Here is a 25,600-nt window from a genome sequence, read left to right as displayed (position 1 = left end):
ATTAAAATTTCTGTTTTCCTGTCTGTCTGCATAACTACTTCTTGTGTAATTTCGACTGTCACTTCTGAAATTATTGTTGTATCTACTACCCTGGTTATTTCTGTGGTAAGAATTTCTATTACTGTATGAATAATTTCTGTCTTGATGATACTGATTACTGTTTCCGTATGATTGATCATTCTGGTAGGAATTACCGTTATTATAACTGTCTGTGTAATTTCTGTTAGAACGTCTGTTATTGTCATAAGGCTGGTATCTATTGTCCTGTCTGTTTCGTCTGTCATTTTCAAAATTACCGCTATAACGTCCGTTCCGATCACTATCCCTTTTCTCTCTATCATAATTACTGTTACTGAAAAAATTACAGATAGTCCCGTCGTCATTGTCGTACTCGAGTTCTTGTAGCAAAGTTTTAAAAGTCTCAATGTCGTCTTTACATCTTCCGGCTAAAGCAATTTGTCTTATGGATTGTGGCAGCTTGGTTAAACAAATGCGAATTAATTCAGTCGGGCTATAAGGGTTGGAAAGGAATTGATTCTTTCGAATCATGTCTTCAAAATATTCCTCTGGCGTGCGGAATTCAGACTGTTTGAAATTACGCTGCATGATAAGACTGTGTTTGACTCTGTCTTGCGTGTTTTCGGACTAATATGCCGATAGAAATGCATGATAAAAATCATTCAGATTATTGCAATCTCTAATGAGTGCGCGCATCCGCGTCGCCGGTTCGTTTTCTAAATATCCACACATTAATTCCAGTTTGTGACTTAGTGGCCAATTTGGTGGGAGTGCGTACATAAATTGATCTAACCATGCACAAGGATGTATGTCATTCTTAGAATTGCGGAAGATCTTAAATTTCCGAACAGTCAAAAAGTGTTTATAGTCGAAGTTTTCGCCTCGTGGCGACAAAGACCTACCGCGTCTGTCCTAGTCCCAATGTCGATTATTGTCAAGTTCGCGCGCCTGGCACTCTCTTGTTGCATCCCGTAAATGAAACAAATTATTCTCTTCAAACCCCTCTGGTATCTGTAATTCTAAATTTCTTCCACTGTCTTTACCTACGATTTCGCCTTCAATTTGTTTGACTTGTTTTCTTAATGCCTCAAATTCCCTTTTAACACGATCATTAAATTTTCCCTGATTTTCAACATGTTTATTAATGTTCTGGCACTCTTCGGTTTCTGAAAATGGCAATGGAGCTGTATCATCTGAATCTCTGTCCCAATTTAAACTAAGACTTGTCAATTTATCTGCAATCTCCTCAACTCTTTCCGCTAAGTCACCTATTTCTTCTTTCTGTTATTTACGTCTTCCGTAAGTGTCGCGACTCGCGTTTCAGTATTAACACATTTAGTAGCTAACTGTTCATACTGTTGTGTTAGGTTATTTAATCTGTCATTCGGTACGGATACCTCGATTCTCTCAAATATTTCTTCCTTATCTTGTGCACGTTGTAAATTTAATTCTGAAAATTTTTGTACTATCACGCGATCTTTTTCTTCCTGTTCTCTATCCTGTTCCCTTTGTCTAATCTCTACTGCAATTAATCTATTATTGTGAGAATTCAAAATCGGTTGTACTTCTTCTCTGATTTCTTTCTTTAATTCATCTTTCATATTTTTGAAACATGTCCCTATTCGTGAATCTAACCGTGTTTCCATTGTTTCCATCTCTGTTTCTAGCCATGTTGCCACCGTTTTCAATTCAGATCCTAACTGTGATCCCAATGAGTCTAACCGTGTTTCCATTGTTCCCATCTGTGTTTTAAATTCAGATCTAAACTGTGTTTCCATTGTTCCCATATCATTTTTTAATTCATATCCCAAAGTTCCCATCTCTGTTTTTAATTCAGATCTCAAAGTTCCCATCTCAGTTTTAATTGTTCCTATTTGTGATCCCAAATTTAATATTGCACTCATCAACTGCTCCGTACTAACTTGTTCGAAATTCTTTTCGCCCCTAACATTTCCCGCAAAACCAGTTTCCTTCGTCACAGCTGTAAAGCTATCTGTGTTCGATACTATTCCAGAATCTTCTATCGTTAATCTCGTATTCTGTGAATTATCTGATTGAGAAAAATTTTGAAATGGTTCCGGACTATTTTCTCGACTGATTAAATTGTTTTCCACTTCATTATTCATGATACTGTTGTCCTCTGTTGGCGAGTTCGCCATGTTAACAATTTCGTCATTCTCACTATCCATCATTTTTGCCTTTTTCATTGATCGCGTAATCATTTACAAAATATACCAAACTCGTCACTATATGAAAATTACACACAATGACACTTTATCACCAACAATACCATTCACACGAGATGTTTCCCTCAAACACGATTAACGAACAATTGAAATAATTGCACTAAATCGTCAAACGCGTATACAAGGCAATAAAAATTAAATTTTGAAAAATACCATTAGAAGAATGCCAGTTACCAAATCTACACATGCAAAATAGACTACAATTACTAAACTACAAATTACTACAACAATACTACTGTCTACTATTTTTACAATCAGAAGATTCCAAGGGACGATCCGAAGCAGCGGTCGCCACGTGCATGGGGGCTTTGTTAAATAATAATGCAAATATTTTTTAGTAGCTGTATGTCCGATTACGCAGGTCTCGTAAACGGCTGGCCCTGATTAGTTTTAGTACGCAATCTGACTGCTTAGAATGACAACAAGAGTGTAAGAAAATTTCTGTTAGCACAATTAATTAATTAAGTCCCCAGCAACTATAAAATCTACGAAGCCAACATAGCACAAGTGTAGCTGTTCTGTATGTGGTAGTATGACTCAACGCACATCTGGCACGGTTCTTCTTCAACAAGACAAGAATTTTTAAATACCAATTATACTGACGTGATAAAAGAAAATTAGAAATACTATGATTGCGCAAGAAAATCAGAATTACACTCTAATACAAGAACACACGCCAGATGCTTTGTTGACTGAACCTGTAATGACACATTATTCAGGTCACTGAAAGAATAAAAGAATAAAAGAAAATACCTCCATATATATTGACGAAATGCACTCTGACCATTACAATATCTCCATTAGAACAACATCTGCTATCTCTCCCATCAAACCACTGCATAAAACATGGAACAACACTCTCCACTACCACATCTCACTCTGACTTCACAACAAGCAGTGTCCACCACAACTTCTCGGTAAGAACTGCCTGCCGCTACGTCTCAATAAGCACTGCCAGTGGAGGCGGCGGAACAATACTCTCTGGAGCGATCTTTGGCGCTGTGGCTCAGTGTAGCCACCTTTCAATACTCAAAATGATGTCCGTCAACCTCAATGCATTTGGCAGTACGTGTAACGACATTCCTCTCAACAGCGAGTAGTTCGCCTTCTGGAATGTTCGCACATGACTCATATTGTCAGGCGTTGTCGGTGGATCACGATGGCAAATATTCTTCAACTTTCCCCACAGCTAGAAATCCGGGGACGTCAGATCCGGTCAACGTGCGGGCCATAGTATGGTGCTTCGACGACTAATCCACCTGTCATGAAATATGCTACTCAATACCGCTTCAACTGGGTGCGAGCTATATGCCGGATATTCATCATGTTGGAATTACAACGCCATTCTGTCATGCAGTGAAACATCGGTAGAACATTACGTAGGAAATCAGCATACATTGCACCATTTAGATTGCCATCGATAAAATGGGGGCCAATTATCCTTCCTCCCATAATGCCGCACCATACATTAACCCGCCATGGTCGCTGATGTTCCACTTGTCGCAGCCATCGTGGATTTTCCGTTGCCCAGTAGTGCATATTATGCCGGTTTACGTTACCGTTGATGGTGTATGATGCTTCGTTGCTAAATGGAACACGTGCAAAAAATCTGTAATCGTCCCGTAATTTCTCTTGTGCCCAGCTGCAGAACTGTACACGACGTTCAAAGTCGTCACCATGTAATTCCTGGTGCATAAAAATAAGCTACGGGCGCAATCGATGTTGATGTAGCATTCTCAACACCGACGTTTTTGAGATTCCCGATTCTCGCGCAATTTGTCTGCTACTGGTGCGCATATTAGCCGCGACAGCAGCTAAAACTTCTACTTGGGGATCATCATTTGTTGTAGGCCGTGGTTGACGTTTCACATGTGGCTGAATACTTCCTGTTTCATTAAACAAATCCGGGCACTTGGATGATGATGTCCAGGATACCGAGCAGCATACATAGCACACGCCCGTTGGGCATTTTGATCACAATAGCCATATATCAACACGATATCAACCTTTTCCGCAATTGATAAACGGTCCATTTTAACACGGGTAGTGTATCACGAGGCAAACACCGTCCGCACTGGCGGAATGTTACGTGATACCACGTAATTATACGTTTGTAACTATTACAGAGCCATCTATTACAAAGCGAAAAATGTGGTCCAACTAGAACATTCATATTTCTTTAAGTACTACACGAATATGTAATAAAAATGGGGGTTACTATTTACAAAAATCGCAGTTGATATCCGTTTGATCTATGGCAGCGCCATCTAGGGGGCCAACCATAGCGCCATCTGGTTTCCCCCTTCAAGCTAGACGAGTTTCGTTCCTCGTAGTTTTTTCGTTTGATGCTTATTTCGTGAGATGTATGGCCCAGTCATTATCAATGGACCACCCTGTATATGTCGCTCTGACTAGTTACAGTATCGATACAAGCTCCCTCGCAACGTCTTTGCTCTGCCACTGTGTAAGTATAAAGTCTTCTGGAGCCGGTTTCCTTTCCTCCAGTAGCAGTCGTTCTCTGGTCGGAAGCCACGTGGCTTCCTTGTTTGAAGACAGTAGGCCATTTATCGTTACTGGTTCGGGACTGGTATGGTTCTGGGTTTGTCTTGGAGAGCTGCATTCGAAGCTACGCGATACTGGGAAGGAAGTCGCCGTCGGCGAAGGTGTGCACACTGTTGAATATACATTACAATCTATAATGAATGCGGTAAGATCAATTCAGTTTATGTTCAGTGACGAAGTGAAGTTTTGTGTGTGAGGCTGGCTAGCAACGTTTATTGATATTAATCTTCGTGCAGGTATTCGGCCACATGTTTCCGCATAGTGCCGTATGCATGAATAGGTTGCTAATTCAGAGTTAATTGGAAGCTGATCTCTTCCTGTTACAGAAATATCAGCTGTTGCCTCTCCTGAGGAGTAAAGATTAATTTTCTAAAAGATGTGCAATTACGCACTTCACAATAATATTTCATCTGCTTGTGACCAGAATACCTGGAATCGTAGATTTATATATCCTTACGAGATTATAACATTTGTTTCTGTGTACGTTTTGCAATATCGCATTTTATTACCGAAGTAACTTGTCTCAGATACTATGCTGTCTGTAGGAACCAAAGACGTTACTCCTTGTAGAAGAAAAATGAATATTATCGTTGCGTTGTCTCTGATTTTCATTATCTTTGTGGTTGAATGTAATGTTAATGAGTCAGATTTTGTTCTTTTCTTCGATAAAGACGAAGGGAACCTACAATTGCAAATACAGGGCTATTACAAATGATTGAAGCGATTTCATAAATTCACTGTAGCTCCATTCATTGACATATGGTCACGACACACTACAGATACATAGAAAAACTCATAAAATTTTGTTCGGCTGAAGCCGCACTTCAGGTTTCTGCCGCCAGAGCGCTCGAGAGCGCAGTGAGACAAAATGGCGACAGGAGCCGAGAAAGCGTATGTCGTGCTTGAAATGCACTCACATCAGTCAGTCATAACAGTGCAACGACACTTGAGGACGAAGTTCAACAAAGGTCCACCAACTGCTAACTCCATTCGGCGATGGAATGCGCAGTTTAAAGTTTCTGGATGCCTCTGTAAGGGGAAATCAACGGGTGGGCCTGCAGTGAGCGAAGAAACGGTTGAACGCGTGCGGGCAAGTTTCACGCGTAGCCCGCGGAAGTCGACGAATAAAGCGAGCAGGGTGCTAAACATACCACAGCCGACGGTTTGGAAAATGTTACGGTAAAGGCTAAAGCAGAAGCCTTACCGTTTACAATTGCTACAAGCCCTGACACCCGATGACAAAGTCAAACGCTTTGAATTTTCGGCGCGGTTGCAACAGCTCATGGAAGAAGATGCGTTCAGTGCGAAACTTGTTTTCAGTGATGAAGCAACATTTTTTCTTAATGGTGAAGTGAACAGATACAATGTGCGAATCTGGGCGGTAGAGAATCCTCACGCATTCGTGCAGCAGATTCGCAATTCACCAAAAGTTAACGTGTTTTGTGCAATCTCACGGTTTAAAGTTTACGGCCCCTTTTTCTTCTGCGAAAGAAACGTTGCAGGACACGTGTATCTGGACATGCTGGAAAATTGGCTCATGCCACAACTGGAGACCGACAGCGCCGACTTCATCTTTCAACAGGATGGTGCTCCACCGCACTTCCATCACGATGTTCGGCATTTCTTAAACAGGAGATTGGAAAACCGATGAATCGGTCGTGGTGGAGATCATGATCAGCAATTCCTGTCATGGCCTCCACGCTCTCCCGACTTAACCCCATGCGATTTCTTTCTGTGGGGTTATGTGAAAGATTCAGTGTTTAAACCGCCTCTACCAAGAAACGTGCCAGAACTGCGAGCTCGCATCAACGATGCTTTCGAACTCATCGATGGGGACATGCTGCGCCGAGTGTGGGAGGAACTCGATTATCGGCTCGATGTCTGCCGAGGGCATATATCGAACATTTGTGAATTCCTAAAAAAGTTTTTGAGATTTTGTATGTGTGTGCAAAGCATTGTGAAAATATCTCAAATAATAAAGTTATTGTAGAGCTGTGAAATCGCTTCAATCATTTGTAGTAACCCTTATTATGTATTGCAACTCTATAGTAAAAGTTGTATTCGAGGAAGAAATAAACGAGTGCTCATCTCTGATATATAGGTGACACTCGAAAGTAAATATTACTCTTTCTAGTCATTTTAATTAATATAGAAAGTTTCAGCTGCATTGCGTCGACATGGAGTTTTTCAAGAGCGAGCAACAAGAAATGTACCCCAGCTCTTAACCAACATATTACTGCACGACTGAACACAGTCAAGGCGAGTTTAGTTTCAATGTACATTTCAATACACCATTTGAAAACCACGATTAATGCTAATCTTGTCTATAAAACCATAAAATACAATAAAAACATAGTTTGACAAATAGTATTGGTTAAACTTTTTTTTTTACCGATAAACTCATCTTTCTTTGTATAAAATTCAGTTGAGTATACTATGCTGGGTGGCAGCTATTTGTTGTTTTGTCTCATGTGAAAAATACTGCTGAACCCATAGTCACCATAACAATTAAAATGGTTCAAATGGCTCTGAGCACTATGGGACTTTACTTCTGAGGTCATCAGTCCCCTAGAACTTAGAACTACTCAAACCTAACTAACCTAAGGACATCACACACATCCATGCCCGAGGCAGGATTCGAAGCTGCGACCGTAGCGATCCTGCGGTTCGAGACTGTAGCGCGTAGAACCGCACGGCCACCCCCGCCGGCTTAAAAATTAAATCTACGGCTACTGAGCCATCGTCGACGCACAGTAGTAATAAACAGAAATTTTGTGTATGCTAGTTAGTTCACAGGAAATGAAAAATGTAAGACTACAGGTGTTGAGTCGCTGTTGTTTTGAGACTTATGGGTGCACTACCCCACTGAACTGTGATAGTAATATATTCGACGGGAATACATGGTTTTGTTAAATGATCGTTCAGTAACATAACAATTTTGTGAATTTAATAGTATGATGAAAAGCATAGTTGCTACTCACTATATAGCGGAGATTCTGAATGGCAGATAGGCACAACAAAAAGACTGTCACAAAATGAGCTTTCAGTCAACAAGGCCTTTATCGAAAATAGACAAGACACGTACACACATTCAGGTAAACGCAACTCAGACACACATGACCACAGTCTCTGTCGTACAACATGGGGACAGGACTTTGGCGCGTGCGAGCATACTTGAGGCTGCATCAGTATGCGGGAGAATGAGAGATTGTGTGGACGGGTGGCCTGTTCGGTCTCATGTATTGACTGATACTCTAAATTTTATGTGTCTAATAGTGGAACATGGTTGTAGAAGATGCAATAGTAATAACGCTAGGCTTCTGGACAGCGGTAGACAGGTCTGCACACTATCGAATAAATTGTATCTAAGTTAATTTAAACTGCACAGGTTCCATTTTTCGCTGTGGGAAATAGTAGCAAGCCGATTAAGAATCAGATATTACTAAAGTTTGACATCGATGGAAAGAATATTAGCAGAGTTTACTGATACGTAAATGTAAAAGTGGATTATGCTGCGGGGAGTTAGACAGGGAATGGTGTACATCAGGGATATGACAGGAACGGTCATTCGAAGTAAAAAGAGTTAAGTAACCATTATCTCTAAAATGCATACCAGAAGACCTATGAGCACTTCTTCATCTTCGATACTGTGGAAGACATCTCTTCTAATGAACTAGTGCCCGTACCTCTTAATGTATGCATCTCAGTGCCCATGCATAATAGACTTTTTTTGCTTCCAATTATTTTTCCTGTCATGTCCCTTAATACTGACCATTTATCCTGGTATATCCCGTATATTCAGAAGAATATTAAAGATAGAGAAGCTGCATTTGGACGTTTTATCAATAACTAATAGATGAGCACTGTGTGCGCGAATTTACTATGTGTTAATGTAGGTAAGGAAGGAGCTGCAGCTCAGATAAATGTTACGATTATGTTAGGTAAGAAGAAGCCATCGATATGGAACTAAACATGGAAACTGTTATTTGTCAGTTTCGTAAGAAAATTCAGGAGATACCTGATTTGTCAGAAGATAAGAGAGACCAACTAAATGCCGTACTTCATCACTGTGCAATGGTATATTCTAAGAGGCCCAGATTAATTAAAGGTTTTAAATGGAAACGATATTGATGGAACACGAGTCGTTTCACAAAGTGTGAAACTACAGATAGTGAAATCAAACGTATGTTGTGATATAATGTTACAGAAAGGTCAGATAATCCCTACTCTAATCCAATAAACGTGGTTAATAAATATGACAGATCAGTAAGATTGGTGTTAGATGAAAGAGCAACCAACATAATTATCTTACCGCAAATCTATCAAACAGAAAGTTCTGGTGGATTGCTGCAACGTTTTCAAGGCGTCAACTACCTTACCAGCTTCGATCTCACAAATAGTTTTTGGCAAGTTAACTCTGATGAATAAAACAGGATTATAGCTCTGTATGATGAGATAAAAGAAATTATTCAGGTAGTGAAGGGAGACGAAAATTTAATAGTCATGGGTGACCGGAATTCGACAGTAGGAAAAGGAAGAGAAGGAAACGTAGTAGGTGAATATGGATTGGGGCTAAGAAATGAAAGAGGAAGCCGCCTGGTAGAATTTTGCACAGAGCATAACTTAATCATAGCTAACACTTGGTTCAAGAATCATGAAAGAAGGTTGTATACATGGAAGAACCCAGGAGATACTAGAAGGTTTCAGATAGATTATATAATGGTAAGACAGAGATTTAGGAAACCGGTTTTAAATTGTAAGACATTTCCAGGGGCAGATGTGGACTCTGACCACAATCTATTGGTTATGAACTGTAGATTAAAACTGAAGAAACTGCAAAAATGTGGGAATTTAAGGAGACGGCACCTGGATAAATTGACTCGACGAGAGGTTGTACAGAGTTATAGGGAGAGCAAAAGGGAACAATTGACAGGAATGGGGGAAGGAAGTACAGTAGAAGAAGAATGGGTGGCTCTGAGGGATGAAGTAGTGAAGGCAGCAGAGGATCAAGTAGGTAAAAAGACGAGGGCTACTAGAAATCCTTGGGTAACAGAAGAAATATTGAATTTAATTGATGAAAGGAGAAAATACAAAAATGCAGTAAATGAAGCAGGAAAAAAGCAATACAAACGTCTCAAAAATCAGATCGACAGGAAGTGCAAAATGGCTAAGTAGGGATGGCCAGAGGACAAATGTCAGAATGTAGAGGCTTATCTCACTAGGAGTAAGATAGATACTGCCTACAGGAAAATTAAAGAGACCTTTGGAGATAAGAGAACCACTTGTATGAACATCAAGAGTTCAGATGGAAACCCAGTTCTAGGCAAAGAAGGGAAAGCAGAAAACGTGGAAGGAGTATATAGAGAGTCTATACAAGGGCGATGTACTTGAGGACAGTATTATGGAAATGGAAGAGGATGTAGATGAAGATGAAATGGGAGATACGATACAGCGTAAAGAGTTTGACAGAGCACTGAAAGACCTGAGTCGAAACAAGGCCCCGGGAGTAGACAACATTCCATTAGAACTACTGACGGCCTTGAGAGAGCCAGTCCGACAAAACTCTACCATCTGGTGTGGAAGAAGTATGTGACAGGCGAAATACCCTCAGACTTCAAGAAGAATATAATAATTCCAATCTCAAAGAAAGCAGGTGTTGACAGATGTGAAAATTACCGAACTATCAGTTTAATAAGTCACATCTGCAAAATACTAACACGAATTCTTTACAGACGAATGGAAAAACTGGTAGAAGCCGACCTCGGCGAAGATCAGTTTCGATTCTGTAGAAATTTTGGAACACGTGAGGCAATATTGACCTTACGACTTATCTTAGGAGAAAGATTAAGGAAAGGCAAACCTACGTTTCTAGCATTTGTAGACTTCGAGAAAGCTTTTGACAATGTTGACTGGAATACTCTCTTTCAAATTATGAAGGTTGCAGGGTAATATACAGGAAGCGAAAGGCTATTTACAATTTGTACAGAAACCAGATGGCAGTGATAAGAGTCGAGGGACATGAAAGGGAAGCAGTGGTTGGGAAGGGAGTGAGACAAGGTTTTAGACTCTCCCCGATGCTATTCAATCTGTATATTAAGCAAGTAGTAAAGGAAACAAAAGAAAAGTTCGGAGTAGGTATTAAAATCCATGCAGAAGAAAAAAAAACTGTGAGGTTCGCCGATGACATTGTAATTCTGTCAGAAACAGCAAAGGACTTGGAAGAGCAGTTGAACAGAATGGACAGTGTCTTGAAAGGAGGATATAAGATGAACATCAACAAAAGCAAAACGTGGATAATGAAATGTAGTCGAATTAAGTCGGGTGATGCTGAGGGAATTAGATTAGGAAATGAGACATTTACAGTAGTAAAGGAGTTTTGCTATTTGGGTAGCAAAATAACTGATGATGGTCGAAGTAGAGAGGATATAAAATGTAGACTGGCAATGGCAAGGAAAGCGTTTCTGAAGAAGAGAAATTTGTTAACGTCGAGTATTGATTTAAGTGTTAGGAACTCGTTTCTGAAAGTATTTGTATGGAGTGTTGTAGCCATCTATGGAAGTGAAACGTGGACGATAAATAGTTTAGACAAGAAGAGAATAGAGGCCTTCGAAATGTGGTGCTACAGAAGAATGCTGAAGATTAGATGGGTAGATCACATAACTAATGAGGAAGTATTGAATAGGATTGGGGAGAAGAGGAGTTTGAGCCACAACTTGACCAGAAGAAGGGATCGGTTGGTAGGACATGTTCTGAGGCATCAAGGGATCACCAATTTAGTATTGGAGGGCAGCGTGGAGGGTAAAAATCGTAGAGGGAGACCAAGAGATGAATACACTAAGCAGATTCAGAAGGATGTAGGCTGCAGTGGGTACTGCGAGATAAAGAAGCTTGCACAGGATAGAGTAGTTTGGAGAGCTGCATCAAACCAGTCTCAGGACTGAAGACCACAACAACAACAACATGCCTATACCAGTTTCTTTGCCGCTTTAGTGTATTAATCAATAATCAGAACCTATGTTCATCAGCAATTTTAGGATGTATTTCACCTACAATTTTTCTTCAAATCTTAGTAATATAGACTAATGTAATACGTTTTATGCTAATAGTACACACTGTACTTCTGACTGGTTAACACTGATGCCATACACAGGACGGTGAGTGGTATTAGTGCTATTTAAGACCACTCCCCGCCTATCCATTTAGCAGTCAGTTCAGCGTCGTCCATCGGCGCAGCCTGCTCCATGAAAGTCCAACTGCCGTTCTGGGTATATGTAGTTTGTAATCTTATTTCAGTGTACATACCTTGCTGTAAGGATCCCTCTATCTGTACGTGTGTTATTTCAGAGTCTGAAGAGGATCCTTAAGGACTGAAACCGGTCACTCCAATTAAAAGAAACTTGCGATCAAGACTGCCTTCTAATTATGAAAACGGATGCTGTTAGAAAATTTGCTGCAGCAAACTGTTCTAATGTCTGCGGTTTCTACAGATAATTCAGAAATGGACAGTGTTTATCAGTGAGAGCACTGCTGAAATTGTTAAAAACAGACGTATTAACGCTGGAAAATCATACAGACAACAGTATATGCAAAATGTAAAGCTACATCACAAAAGTGAATGACTTGTTCTCACAGTATTATGGGTAATTTTAGTTTGTTATAAACAGCTGACGGAACTTTGAGCAATTGTGTTAAGAAGTGTATGTTAATAGTATATCCTTAAACAGCAACGACGTAAGTGTCGTATGTTTTACAGAAATATGTGGGGAATCTGTTGAACTTTACGTGCTATCTTCAACTGACGGTAAAAGGACGAAGTGTACGAGACACCCAGAAGTATCTTTTTGTATATACCATTGTGGCTTTATATTATTGGAGGCGGTACGTCTTACTATGACTTGGTGTGACAGAGCAATGATTCTGGTTGGTTGACAGAAAACACTCACCTTAATGCCACCATCGTGGTTGAGAAGGTCAACGCCCACGCGCATTCCTGCCCAGTCAGTCGACAGCGTGTTTCCTTACGTCTCCCTCCCCCCCCTCCCCCACCCACCCCTACGCATTTCCTACATAGTAGGACATCATCTGTATCGTTACATGCAAATAATGCGATTTCACTCCCGTATTCTGCACTATGAATAAGACGATTCCAGAGCAGTTTGCTGAATTATGTCTATAACAAAATACAATTACGGCCTTACGGTATTCAACAAAGATGTGTTTACATGTACTGTGTCCTAATATTGTCATGTGTCGACAAATGCATTAAAAAGTATTGTAGTCTTTTTTCTTTTTCAACTTTGTCTTCTTGCCTTAATAAGTAATATGTTAACCATGCAACAAGTCTGAATTTCGGTTTTATTCTTGAGGAATCAATTTTAACATTTTGATATTTTCCTAACCATTTTGACACTATCCGTAAGTTTTTTTGTGTTTAATGACATAATTTTTTTTGCATCTTTGTAGATTTTTTTGTTATAAGGGATCCTTCCTTATTTGCTTTTTTTTTTTGGATTAGCAGTTTCATTTTCATTCAGTTACAGTTCTTTTTATTTCTAAGGTTATGTGCCATGTAGAGGGTGGTCATAAACAGCCTGAAAAGCTCTTCAGGAAAAAATTCGATACGTTGCGCTATTTCAGAGTTAATTTACGCCGACGTTATCCAATCAGGCAGTTGCGCATGCAAATTCAAGCGGCCCGCCAGATAAAGTTAGTGTTAGTTGTTATAGCATAGATAAGAGCGCACGAGATTGCCCATCGTTTGACTCAAGATCGATCCTTACTACTGTTCCACGTAAAATGTTAGTATCGGTTTCTTGTTCGACTTTAGGAAACCGAACGAAGCACATGTATCTGGCGGGCCACTTGAACTCGTGTTCACAACTATCCAATTGGGTAACTCCAATGCTGATTAAATAGTAAACAGCGCAACATAATGAATTTAGTCTTAAAAATTATTTCTCAGCACAGCCTACCCTGCAACATTTTAAAATCTTCTCAGACTCTTCGGTCCGCAACTGCGAGACTGCTACGGTCGCAGGTTCGAATCTTGCCTCAGGCGTGTGTGGTATCCTTAGGTTAGTTATGTTTACGTAGTTCTAAGTTCTAGGGGACTGATGACCTCAGATGTTAAGTCCCATAATGCTCAGAACCATTTGAACCATATTCTTCTCAGACTGTTTCTAAACACGCTGTACGAGTATATGTGTATCTGACATGTTTCACTATTCTTTCAGCTTATCGACTGCTGCACGTCAATTTTCTGTTGCTCGAAAGTGAGTGTGTTTTCCTCTCTCTCATAATAATGGGCCAGGCTTATGGCATGCCCCGCTGTGCTACGAGCTTGCAGCCGTATGTGGGGGGAGTGAGAGACTGTGTGGACTGTTTGGGCACATGCATGGGATAACTAATACGTTTTTCACTTTATGTGTTTGGGATGCGAACACAGTTATGGTAGACGCAAAAACTGTCAAGACGTATGTTGTACGTAACAGACAAATGACCGTATTTTAGTCTTCGTTCCTGTGGTGTCACCGCCAGACACCACACCTGCTAGGTGGTAGCCTTTAAATCGGCGCGGTCCGCTAGTATACGTCGGACCCACGTGTCGCCACTATCAGTGATTGCAGGCCGAGCGCCGCCACACGGCAGGTCTAGAGAGACTTCCTAGCACTCGCCCCAGTGGTACAGCCGACTTTGCTAGCGATGGTTCACTGACAAATTACGCTCTCATTTGCCGAGACGATAGTTAGCATAGCCTTCAGCTACGTCATTTGCTACGACCTAGCAAGGCGCCATTGCCAGTTACTATTGAGATTATGAATAATGTACCATCAAGCGCGATGTTCACCATTTATGGATTAAAGTTAAGTATTCCCGCAGCAACGTACGTTTTTTGCTAAGTCTAATTTCCTTGTCCTGTTCCAGACCTCACGCCAGCCTGCGTGAGCTAAAACGCGTGCGTTTCGGCTTCCTCCTAGTGGATTGGCTGTCTTGCCAGTCCACAACAGTTCCACAGTAGTCACATGTTCTCCTATCAAATAAAGTTTGTGAGTTTGCTCCATAAGAGAGGATATAGGGGTGGAGCTTAGTCAACACCACCTGGCGCACACCTGTTTCAACTTCATCTGTCTCATTAATGTGCACACACTCGATTCCCCTACTTCTATACCGACCAATACTTCGTTCACGGTTATGTGTTTGTCAGTGAAAATCGGATTGTGAATAAGCTGCACATTGTTCTCAGAAGCCTGTGCAGTGCTCGGTCTGTGCTGCGCAGGAGGTCCCAAGTATTGGCCTGTCCAGTTATGGCAGATAATCTGCTTGCCAGCGACTAACTGTACTGCGATCAACAGTCTCACTGCTATACACTTTCTTCAGTCCCCTGCAAATGTTTCTCACTATCCTGTCCTCGTAACATAGGGATCGGTAACAACGCATTGCTTCAGACAAACACCAAGTGCAGCACCCATCTTGTCTGAGTGCTACAATAGTGTGACTTGGTGAAGCAAGTTGGATTAAACCTGAAAACAAGCGAAAAAATGTTTGGATTATTCCCATGAATACCGAAAATGTAGAACAGCAGTTGGATATTTTAAAAGCGCTGATAATAACCTCGCCATTGAGTATCCGCAAGCTCCAAACACACTCCCTCGCCTATTTTTGAAAACAGATCGTGTATTTCTTTTAGAATGACCCTCGTAAATACTGGTGCGACACAAAATATTTTACAAACATCCTCAACTGAATGAATTTCGGTATTTGTCCCAATACACACAAACTGATTCCACTGTACTTCACTCAAAATTTCAGAAGGGCACTACACAGTTAATCAAGTATCTCCTATCTCGACGAAGCATTTTATTGTTGACTGAGGTGTATTCAGCTATTCATCCCACCACAAGAACGTCGTGAAAACCTAGCCCGAAATATATTTTTACTACGTAACTTCTATCCGGAACTACAGAATAGTTACATCGCTGGTTTACAAGTACATACACTCTAACGCTGTCCCACTCGTTTATTGTGTGTGTTTGGTACAAGAGAGACTATCACGAGTACTTTTCTACCTCTCAACTGTAGAGTTTCGAGGTAATCTGGTAATGAGCCCTATCAGTGTTAATGCGTGCAACGGAAACTTTAAATTAACACAGTCTTGAAATGTGGCTCTGTCAGTCATTAACAGCCCCTTTGGCTAATGTTAGAGCGCAAATCAAAACAATAATCATAGTAGTTAAAGGAGCATCAAGGATAAACTACACTGAAGAGCCAAAGAAACTGGTACATCTGCCTAACATCGTGTGCCGGCCGGAGTGGCCATGCGGTTCTGGGCACTACAGTCCGGAGCCGAGAGATCGCTACGGTCGCAGGTTCGAATCCTGCCTCGGGCATGGATGTGTGTGATGTCCTTAGGTTAGTTAGGTTTAATTAGTTCTAAGTTCTAGGCGACTGATGACCTCAGCAGTTAAGTCGCATAGTGCTCAGAGCCATTTGAACCATTTGAACCTAACATCGTGTAGCGTCCCCGTGAGCACGCAGAAATGCCGCAACATGACTAATGTCTGAAGCAGTGCGGGAGGAAACTGACACCATGTATCCTGTAGGCCTGTCATAAATCATTTAGACTTCTGAACAGCTAATTGCAAGGCATCCTAGATACGCTCAATAAAGTTCATGTCTGGGAAGTGTGGTGGCCAGCCGAAGTGTTTACACTAATAACAGTGTTCCTGGAGCCACTCTAGGAATTCTGGGCTCGTGGGGTGTTGCATTGTCCTGCTGGAATTGCTCAACTCTCTTGGAATGCACAATAGACATGAATAGATGCAGGTGATCAGACAGGATGCTTAAGTACGTGTCATCTATCGGAGCCGTATTTAGCCGTATCAGGAGTCCTATATAACTCCAATTGCACCTTCCCCACACCACTGCCGGCCGCGGTGGCCGTGCGGTTCTAGGCGCTGCAGTCCGGAACCGCGGGACTGCTACGGTCGCAGGTTCGAACCCTGCCTCGGGCATGGATGTGTATGATGTCCTTAGGTTAGTTAGGTTTAAGTAGTTCTAAGTTCTAGGGGACTGATGCCCTAAGATGTTAAGTCCCATAGTGCTCAGAGCCATTTGAACCATTTGAACCCACACCACTGAAAAGCATCTACTAGCTTGAACAGTCCCCTGCTGACATGCGCGGTACATGGATTCATGAAGTTGTCTGCATACCCGTACACGTTCATCCGCTCCATACAATTTGAAATGAGACTCGTCCGACCAGATAACATGTTTCTAGTCATCAATAGTCCAATGCAGGTGTTGACGGGCCCAGGCGAGGCGTAAAGCTTTGTGCCGTGCAGTCATCAAGAATACACGAGTTTCGATGATGGTTCGCTGAATGGTTCGCACGCTGACACTCGTTGATGGCTCCGCAATGAAATCTGCAACAATTTGCGGAAGGGTTGCACTTCAGTCACGTTGAACGATTCTCCTTAGCCATCATTGGCCACGTTCTTGCTGTATCTTTTTCCAGTCGCAGTGATGTCGGAGATTTCATGTTTTACCAAAGTCCTGATATTCAAGGTACACTCACGAAATGGTCGTACGGGAAAATCCCCACTTCATCGCTATCTCGGAGTGCTGTGTCACATCGCTCGTGCGCCGACTTCAACACCACGTTCAGAGGTACCTGTTTACATATTTCTGTATTTAATACGCGTGCTTAGATCATTTTCTTTCGCGCTTCAGTGTATAATGCTACTGGAAGAACAAATTCTGGAGTTTCCTATACAATTTATTTTAAATAAAAGCTCGCAGATTTACCGACACAAATAAAAACCGAAATATGATGTGGAGTCAAACAATTGTGAAATAAATGGTGTTAACTAATGTTGGGAAATTCTGCCTGCTTTTGTCCAAAGTGAATAAAGCGAGGTCAAAAATACTATACCATATTACTGACTTCGTCTGTCGTACCAAAAGCTAGGAGAAAGTACTGGAATCGATTGATAGGCGTGTAACCTCAGTGGAATAAACTTTGTACCTGACCCTAGCAACTTAACCTCTATTTGCTCTATCAACAGTTGTCTGATCACTATATAATCGCATTTATAGGAGCGGGGTGGAACCTTTATAAGGTGCCAACATACTGCCACCTTACAACACATACGCTGGCATGCATGCAGGGCAGTCAGAAACGGTCTGAGAAGATTGTAGGGGTGTTGTAGAGTAGGTTGTACAGAAACTTAATAATTAAGAAAAAATTCGATATGTTGCATCGTTTCCAAGTGAATCATCACTGGAGCAGCCAATTAGGCCCTTGCACGCGCAAATACAAGCAGCCCGCCGGACATCGTGTCACAAAACGTGTGCTTCATTTGGTGTCCTAAAACCGAAGAAGAGAGCGATAAAAAAACTGGACGGCGGACAGCAGTAAGGATCGAACCCGAGCCAAAGGCTGAGCAGTCCCGTGCGCTGTCGTCTTCGCTGTGAAAATAACTGTGACTAATTGTATATGGTTAGCCGCTTGAATTTGAGCGGGCAATGACCTGATTCGCTTTGGCTAAGTTGAATGCTTATTGAGTCGAAAACGGCGCAACGTATCGACTTTTTTTTGTTAGGCATTATTTCTCAGCATAATCTCTCTTGCAACACACTTACCAGGGTTTCAGACTGTTCCTGACTATCCTCTATAACACATATTAGTACATAAGTCCGTGTAAACATTGTATATTCGCACTCCTATGCTGCAGTAAGGCCCCCCCCCCCACACACACACACACACACAAAATCGGCCATTTAATACCACGATAAGATTACAACCATTACGACAGTGTTTCGCAGTGTTCTTTTTTATCGTATAAACAGATGTTTTTCATTTATACACTGTGTCTACGTCGGTGTTCATCGAACTTTTGGCACCAGTTGTTCGTTTCTTGTCTGGTAAAGTCCGAAACGTCACTGTTGCTGAAAAGGTCTCGGTTTACCGCGTCTTTCGGTTGCCAAACCATTTCTTACGGATCCTTTTTGACGTTCATATAACATGGCATTCTGGTTTTCGGTTTTGAGTCAAAGTCAGCTACTGAAGATCTATTTCGTCCATTTGAAAACATCCATTTTCCTTACGTTGTTATTGAGGTTGTTACAGAATGACGTATTAAAATTCTGTCAGATTATAGAAGATGAAATTTTGAACGTTTCGATATCAGTAATCTATAGGTGCAAATGAGAAATATAGTTTCTACAGATATCACATGACTGTTGTAAATCCACGTACTACCTGTACAAGAAGCTGCTAGGTCGATCCACACTGATCATTTTGGCTGGAATTCTTGGAGGTCACCTTATTACATCACACACCTTACCAGATGGTCTGAATGAGGTTCTAAATTTCTGGACAACTTTCCTTTCAACTGCGCACTAGTCTGTACTTTCAATACCGTGGTGCTCCAGCGCTTCCTTTCTTCTTTTTTTTTGTCCGTATCCGGTGAATGAGTTGTATTGTTCTTGAAATTTGTCATTATTTGCATCACATAACTTTCATCACATAAACTTGTTCTGCTTTCATTTGTAAACCTTCTGTCGTTATAGCTATATCAATCCCAAATGCAAAACAGTCTGTTTTCACCCCATTATTATTAGTGCCAGTCCTTAATGGTTTGGGCAGCTTTGATAATTTTAATTCCTTGCACAAATTCTTGTAATATTTTTTTTTATCGGCAGACAGTTGAACACTAGTGGAAGGAGTACATCTCTCTGTCAAACTCCTGTTGTGGTTTTCAAGCGTTTAGAGATATGACCTTCAAATAGTAATATGGAGTTTGTATTAATCACGATTGATTACGGTCGCCAGCATGTTAAGTAGGATGCCTTTTCATAATCTACAAAGGTAGATATATATTGTCTTCCTCTCAGCAAAAAGTATTAATGTTTTCTAATACATAAAGCTGAAAAATTTTATAGACAAAATACCCCAGATCAATGAATGTTATACAGTTGTGATGTAGACTTTTAAAAGATTTTGTCTATTAATTTTTTTATATCCTTTAAATTTCATAAATCGCTCGCCTCCTCCGTGACTGTGCCAGGAAATAAATTTTCAGATTCAGTATTTGGTCAGAAGTCGAACGACCTTTCTCTAATTCTCTTGGATATCCACCCGCTTTATGCTCAACACGTTGTCCTAATCGTTTCGAGGACTTTGCACACTATCTGATCAAAATTATTCGAATGTGAGAGAGCTGCCTGTATTATATCGGCTACCAATTTGTACTGCTGCTACAGAATTTGTACATCCTGTACTGTCCAATGTTCAGAGAGATCAGCTTCAACTGCGTTTTCCATGGAACCACATTGTTAGCTTTGATTTGTGTGTGTTGAGAAAGAGATCGTCTGAAGACAGCATTTCCATCAAATTTTTCGTCTATGTGTCGAAGAGAATTACTGTTTTGAGATCAGTGGAAATATAATGTTCTATTTTATGCTAGAATATACTTAAAATAATATTACTTTTCATACAGTCACCAATCTGTATTAGTTGTGATTCGTTTGTAGGAAACTGACGAAGAGAAAGCAGCGATGGTTCTCATAATGCACCACTATAGGTTTCGTATATTGTACCGGCACTTTTTTCTCTTACAGCGAGCTACAAAAAATGCGTACAACATTTTTACTGCAACTAAATGTTTGAAAAGGATGTGGTGAATTCTGTAATACTTTCTTTATTCTGAGCCATTAGTTTAAAAAGATTTGTAACTGTGCTAATTGGACTGCTGGTAGCCCTGTATAATTCACAAACGATTCTTTTCGCTGATCTCATGCAATATTTTACAACCACCCTCCGCATTGCTCCTGTTGTTTCTGCCCGTCGGTACAGAAGCTCTCTGCCTGCTCTTGATTTAGCTGCGGTTTCTCTTTCGTGTTTCCACTCCACACTCACGTCACCAGCAATCAATTTGGGCAGCTTTAGAAAGTATGAAGTGACCCTGATGGATCTTTTAATGTTACTTAAAATCCGTCTTGATTGCAAAAGAATTTTTTATTATTCATATGACCGGTTTCGGTTCATTAAGAACCATCTTCAGATCTGTAAAAATAATTATACTAATTTACTATTTTACGGAAGCAAATGTTTTTCATCCTATCTAATCAACATCAAATGCACCAGAACGTACCTGATATTTCAGTTACAGGAGTAACCCGTGCAAATCCAGCAACTTTCACATGCTACGTCACATAAAATTGGTTGGCAGAGTGCACGTCATTTATATTAATTATAACACTATAACCGACAGGTGGCGTCTGGTACATTTGTTACATTCCATTTGTACATACTGTATTCAGTAGATCTTTTTTATATTAAAAATATTTGGTTAAAATATGTAGATGTCAAAGTTAAAATCTGTACTTGTCAGGATTAAAAAAACAGTAAAATTATCATTTTTATACGATCTAAAAGCATAGGGCGGTTTTTATATCTATGGTGCTGGTGTGAACTTGTTTTCCTCTACGGTCTGCTTCCGTGGTTCCCGCCATTCCTGTTACTCGGCTGACACTTAATGTCTGGTTCTCGTTTGAGTCTGTCCTGACCGGTCCATTCTGCTATTAATACCTGTCTCCCCACAACACAGTACTCTCTGCGTTCCTTTATTCTGGCGGTCTCGCCACAGGTGACACCTAGTGGTCAATTCCGCATTAAATATGATAATCGGATACTTCTGATGCGGTAGTGTACATTACTGGATATAATGAAAAGCCACCGGAAAATGTTCAAAGCAGAGGATGAATCAAGGCTGACTTAGTCACCTTGCAGTACATTTTTCCGCATGGCGTCCTCTATGTTTTGGTGTACGACGTCTACAAAAGTCAGGAGATAGCTTCTAATAACGTGTCGGACCTCCACTTATCCGGCGAAGTGCAGAAACTCAACTTGACATGGACTCAACAAGTCGTTGGAAGCCCCTGAAGAAATAATGAGCCATGTCGCCTCTACGGCCTTCCATAACTGCGAATGTGTTGCTAGTGCAGGATTTTTTTCTCGAATTGACCTCTCGATTGCATCCCATAAACGTTCGATGGTATTCATGTCGGGCGGTCAAGGTGGTCAAGTCATTCGTTCGAACTGTCTAGTATGCTCTTAAAGACAAACGAGAACAATTGTGACCAGCTGACGTGGCGCGCATTGTCACCCATAAAAATTCCATCGTTGTTTGGGAACGTGAAGTCCATGAATTGCGGCAAATGGTCTCCAAGTGGTTCAGTTCCACCAGTGGACCCAGTCCATTACATGTAAACACAGCCCACACCGTTATGGAGCCACCACTATCTTGCAGAGCCAATTACTCAAAATGACAGTCACAATCGCATTATTTATTTTGCCGCCAACCGCTTTCAACCCGCGATGGGGTCATTTTCAGGGCAATATACACCATTTGGTCGATCGCTAGAGTCGTCCTTTGTTGTTCTTAATATATATTAATGACTTGCCATTCTATATTCATGAAGAGGCAAAGTTAGTTCTCTTTGCTGATGATACAAGTATAGTAATCACACCTGACAAACAAGAATTAACTGATGAAATTGTCAATACTGTCTTTCAGAAAATTACTAAGTGGTTCCTTGTAAACGGACTCTCACTGAATTTTGATACGACACAGTACATACAGTTCCGTACAGTAAATGGTATGACGCCATTAATAAATATAGACCTTAATTAGAAGCATATAGCTAAGGTAGAATATTCCAAATTTTTAGATGTGTGCATTGATGAGAGATTAAATTGGAAGAAACACATTGATGATCTGCTGAAACGTTTGAGTTCAGCTACTTATGCAATAAGGGTCATTGCAAATTTTGGTGATAAACATCTTTTGGGGTAATTCATCACTGAGGAATAAAGTATTTATTGCACAAAAGCGTGTAATCAGAATAATAGCTGGAGTCCACCCAAGATCATCCTGAAGACATTTATTTAAGGATCTAGGGATATTCACAGTAGCTTCTCAGTATATATACTCTCTTATGAAATTTGTTATTAACAACCAAACCCAATTCAAAAGTAATAGCAGTGTGCATAACTACAATACTAGGAGAAAGGATGATCTTCACTATTCAAGATTAAATCTAACTTTGGCACAGAAAGGGGTGAATTATACTGGCACTAAAGTCTTTGGTCACTTACCAAATAGTATCAAAAGTCTGACAGATAACCAACAAGTATTTAAGAAGAAATTAAAAGAATTTCTGAATGACAACTCCTTCTACTCCATAGAGGAATTTTTAGATATAAATTTAAAAAAATATTTAAAAAAATAAAAATAAAAAACACAAAAAAATGAAAAAGTTGTTATATTAACTTAAGTATGTTGTTAAATTAACTTAATTATGTCATGTATTGGAAAATTTGACTCGTTCCACATCATTACGAAATATCGTATTCATGATCCATGGAACTAGTATTAATCTAATCTAATCTAATCTAATCTAATCGTCACCCTGCCTGTGGCATAGTTACCAACCGTGTACAGGGAGGGTGACGACTCCAGACAGCGACCAAATGGTGTAAATTTGCCCTGAAGATGACCCCATCGCGGGTTGAAACCGGTTGACGGCAAAATAAGTAATGCGATTGTGACTGTCGTTTTGAATAATTGTTTATAAGTAGCAAATTAATCGCTGTTTATCTCCATACAACCATGTTGTATATAAAAAAAGCTTGCGTAGCGCCTTGTTGATAACTAGGGTCACTGGAGATCTGCACCACATTCGAGCACTGCTTTCAGCTCTTACTGAAATTGGGAGTCATCTAACCAGGCCATGGTTTGCCAGACGTCTAGGATTCAACCTATATGTTCATAAGCCAAGGTCAAGCGCTGCAGGCGATGGTGTCCTGTTAACAAAGGCACTCGCGTCGGTCGTCTGCTGTCATAGGTCATGAACGCCAAATTTCGTAGCTCTGGTCTAACAGATGCGTTAGTCGCAAGTCCAACAGTGATTTTTGCGGTTATTTCACACAGTGTTGCTTGTCTGTGAGCACTGACAACTCTACACAAAAGCCGCTGCTCTCGGCCGTTAAGTGAACGTCGTGGGCCACTATGTTGTCCTTGGTGAAATGTAATACCTGAAATTTAGTGTTCTCGGTACACTCTAGACACTGTGGCTCTCGATGACGTCTAGCTCTAACCATCATTTCGCGTTCAAAGTCAGTTAATTCCCTTCGTGCTGCCATGATCACGTCGGAAATCTTTTCACATGAGGCATCTGAGTAGAAATGACAGCTCCGTCAACGCACTGGTCTTTTATATCCTTTTACTACTGCCGTCTGTAAATTCCATGAGTTTTGTCACCTCAGTGCATTGCTTCTTCAAGCGCAAACTCCCAAAAGACTCATTTATTTACATAGTACACTTCAACGTTCCTGATTCTCTGTATAATACTTTAAGACAGAAGACACGGTGTCAAATATCCGTTCCCTGTCCTTCCTCTAATGACCACCTCGGACGCTTGTTTGTGACCTCCTACGAAGGCACAGTAGATAGTGCAGCAGTACTCGAAAATACACAATTACTCGCCAACCTAGCCCTATTCGTAGCAAGAATACGATACGTCTAAACAAATATGCTCCTGCTCGGACTAACATCTTCACTGCGGCCTCTACACTTTCTAAAAGTATCTTAGTGGAGTTTTGCCTGCATATTTTCAGTGCAAGCTGACGAGTGTGTGTAACAAACCCATTATTATTTACTACACTAGACAATGGCGAATGCAACGTACACGAGAAGGGCATTTTACTCGTAAATAATGTCGTAGGCAGGACGAAACAACAGGATGCTATCCAGCTCAAGTGAAGCAGGTGACATCAGCCAGGGCTGCATGTATTCCCCTCGTGTGCTCCTGACGTGTTGCACATTCCTGGGTGCACGAAGCGATGGGCACTTCCGCAGTACATTGCTGTCATGGCCAATGTGGTCACTGGGGCGGGTGACGCACGCTTCCCTGTTTACTACGTGTCGGGAAGACACATCAGTCAAGCATTACACTCCCTAAGGTACAAGGAGTGAATTGAAAAACAAGTCATCTCATCGCAGCAATATTTTGGCAGTGTGTCAAGTGTGAAATCCTGCTGGTTAAATCTCACAGCGGAATCATTCATAATGAAGAAGTCGATATTCTTCTTAAAGAACCTGGACCTATCATCGACCACAAACATTCGTTCCCTGAGGTGTACCATCTGACAATACAGAAAGCCTTTTAACATTGTCAAGAGGACGGGACAGTGTCTCAGTACTTTAGGGGAAGATGTTATGCCTGTGTTCAGCCTGTTCTTCCACGTAGACTCAGGTTTCGCGATGGCTGATATCCACAGTCTGCCCTATGAGGTTCAACCACCGAAGTTTGACGATGCACCGCTTTGGTATTACTCCAACTCCTTTCTGCAACTGTACTGAGACTACAGAAGGTTACTGATATCACCTCTCCATGTCTCCATGTGCAATATCAGAGAGCCACATGCAATTGCTTTTGCAACAATTACGCCATTTCAAAGTAGAATATCCTACAAGTATTGCCATTCTACTTTCTTTGAGTAATTCCGCATTTAATAAAAAGTTTTCAAGTGCATACAGTCTGCCGATATGCCCTGAAGCGCCAAAGAAACTGGTAAAGGCATGCGTGTTCAAATACAATGTAAACAGGAAGAATACGGCGCTGCTGTCGCCAACGCCTGTATAGTACAAGTGTCTGGCGCTGTTGTTAGATCGGTTACTGATGCTACAATGGCAGGTTATCAAGATTTA

This window comes from Schistocerca cancellata, chromosome 1, assembly GCF_023864275.1.
Source record: "Schistocerca cancellata isolate TAMUIC-IGC-003103 chromosome 1, iqSchCanc2.1, whole genome shotgun sequence".
Taxonomy (NCBI): domain Eukaryota; kingdom Metazoa; phylum Arthropoda; class Insecta; order Orthoptera; family Acrididae; genus Schistocerca; species Schistocerca cancellata.
This window is presented reverse-complemented; position numbering follows the sequence as displayed.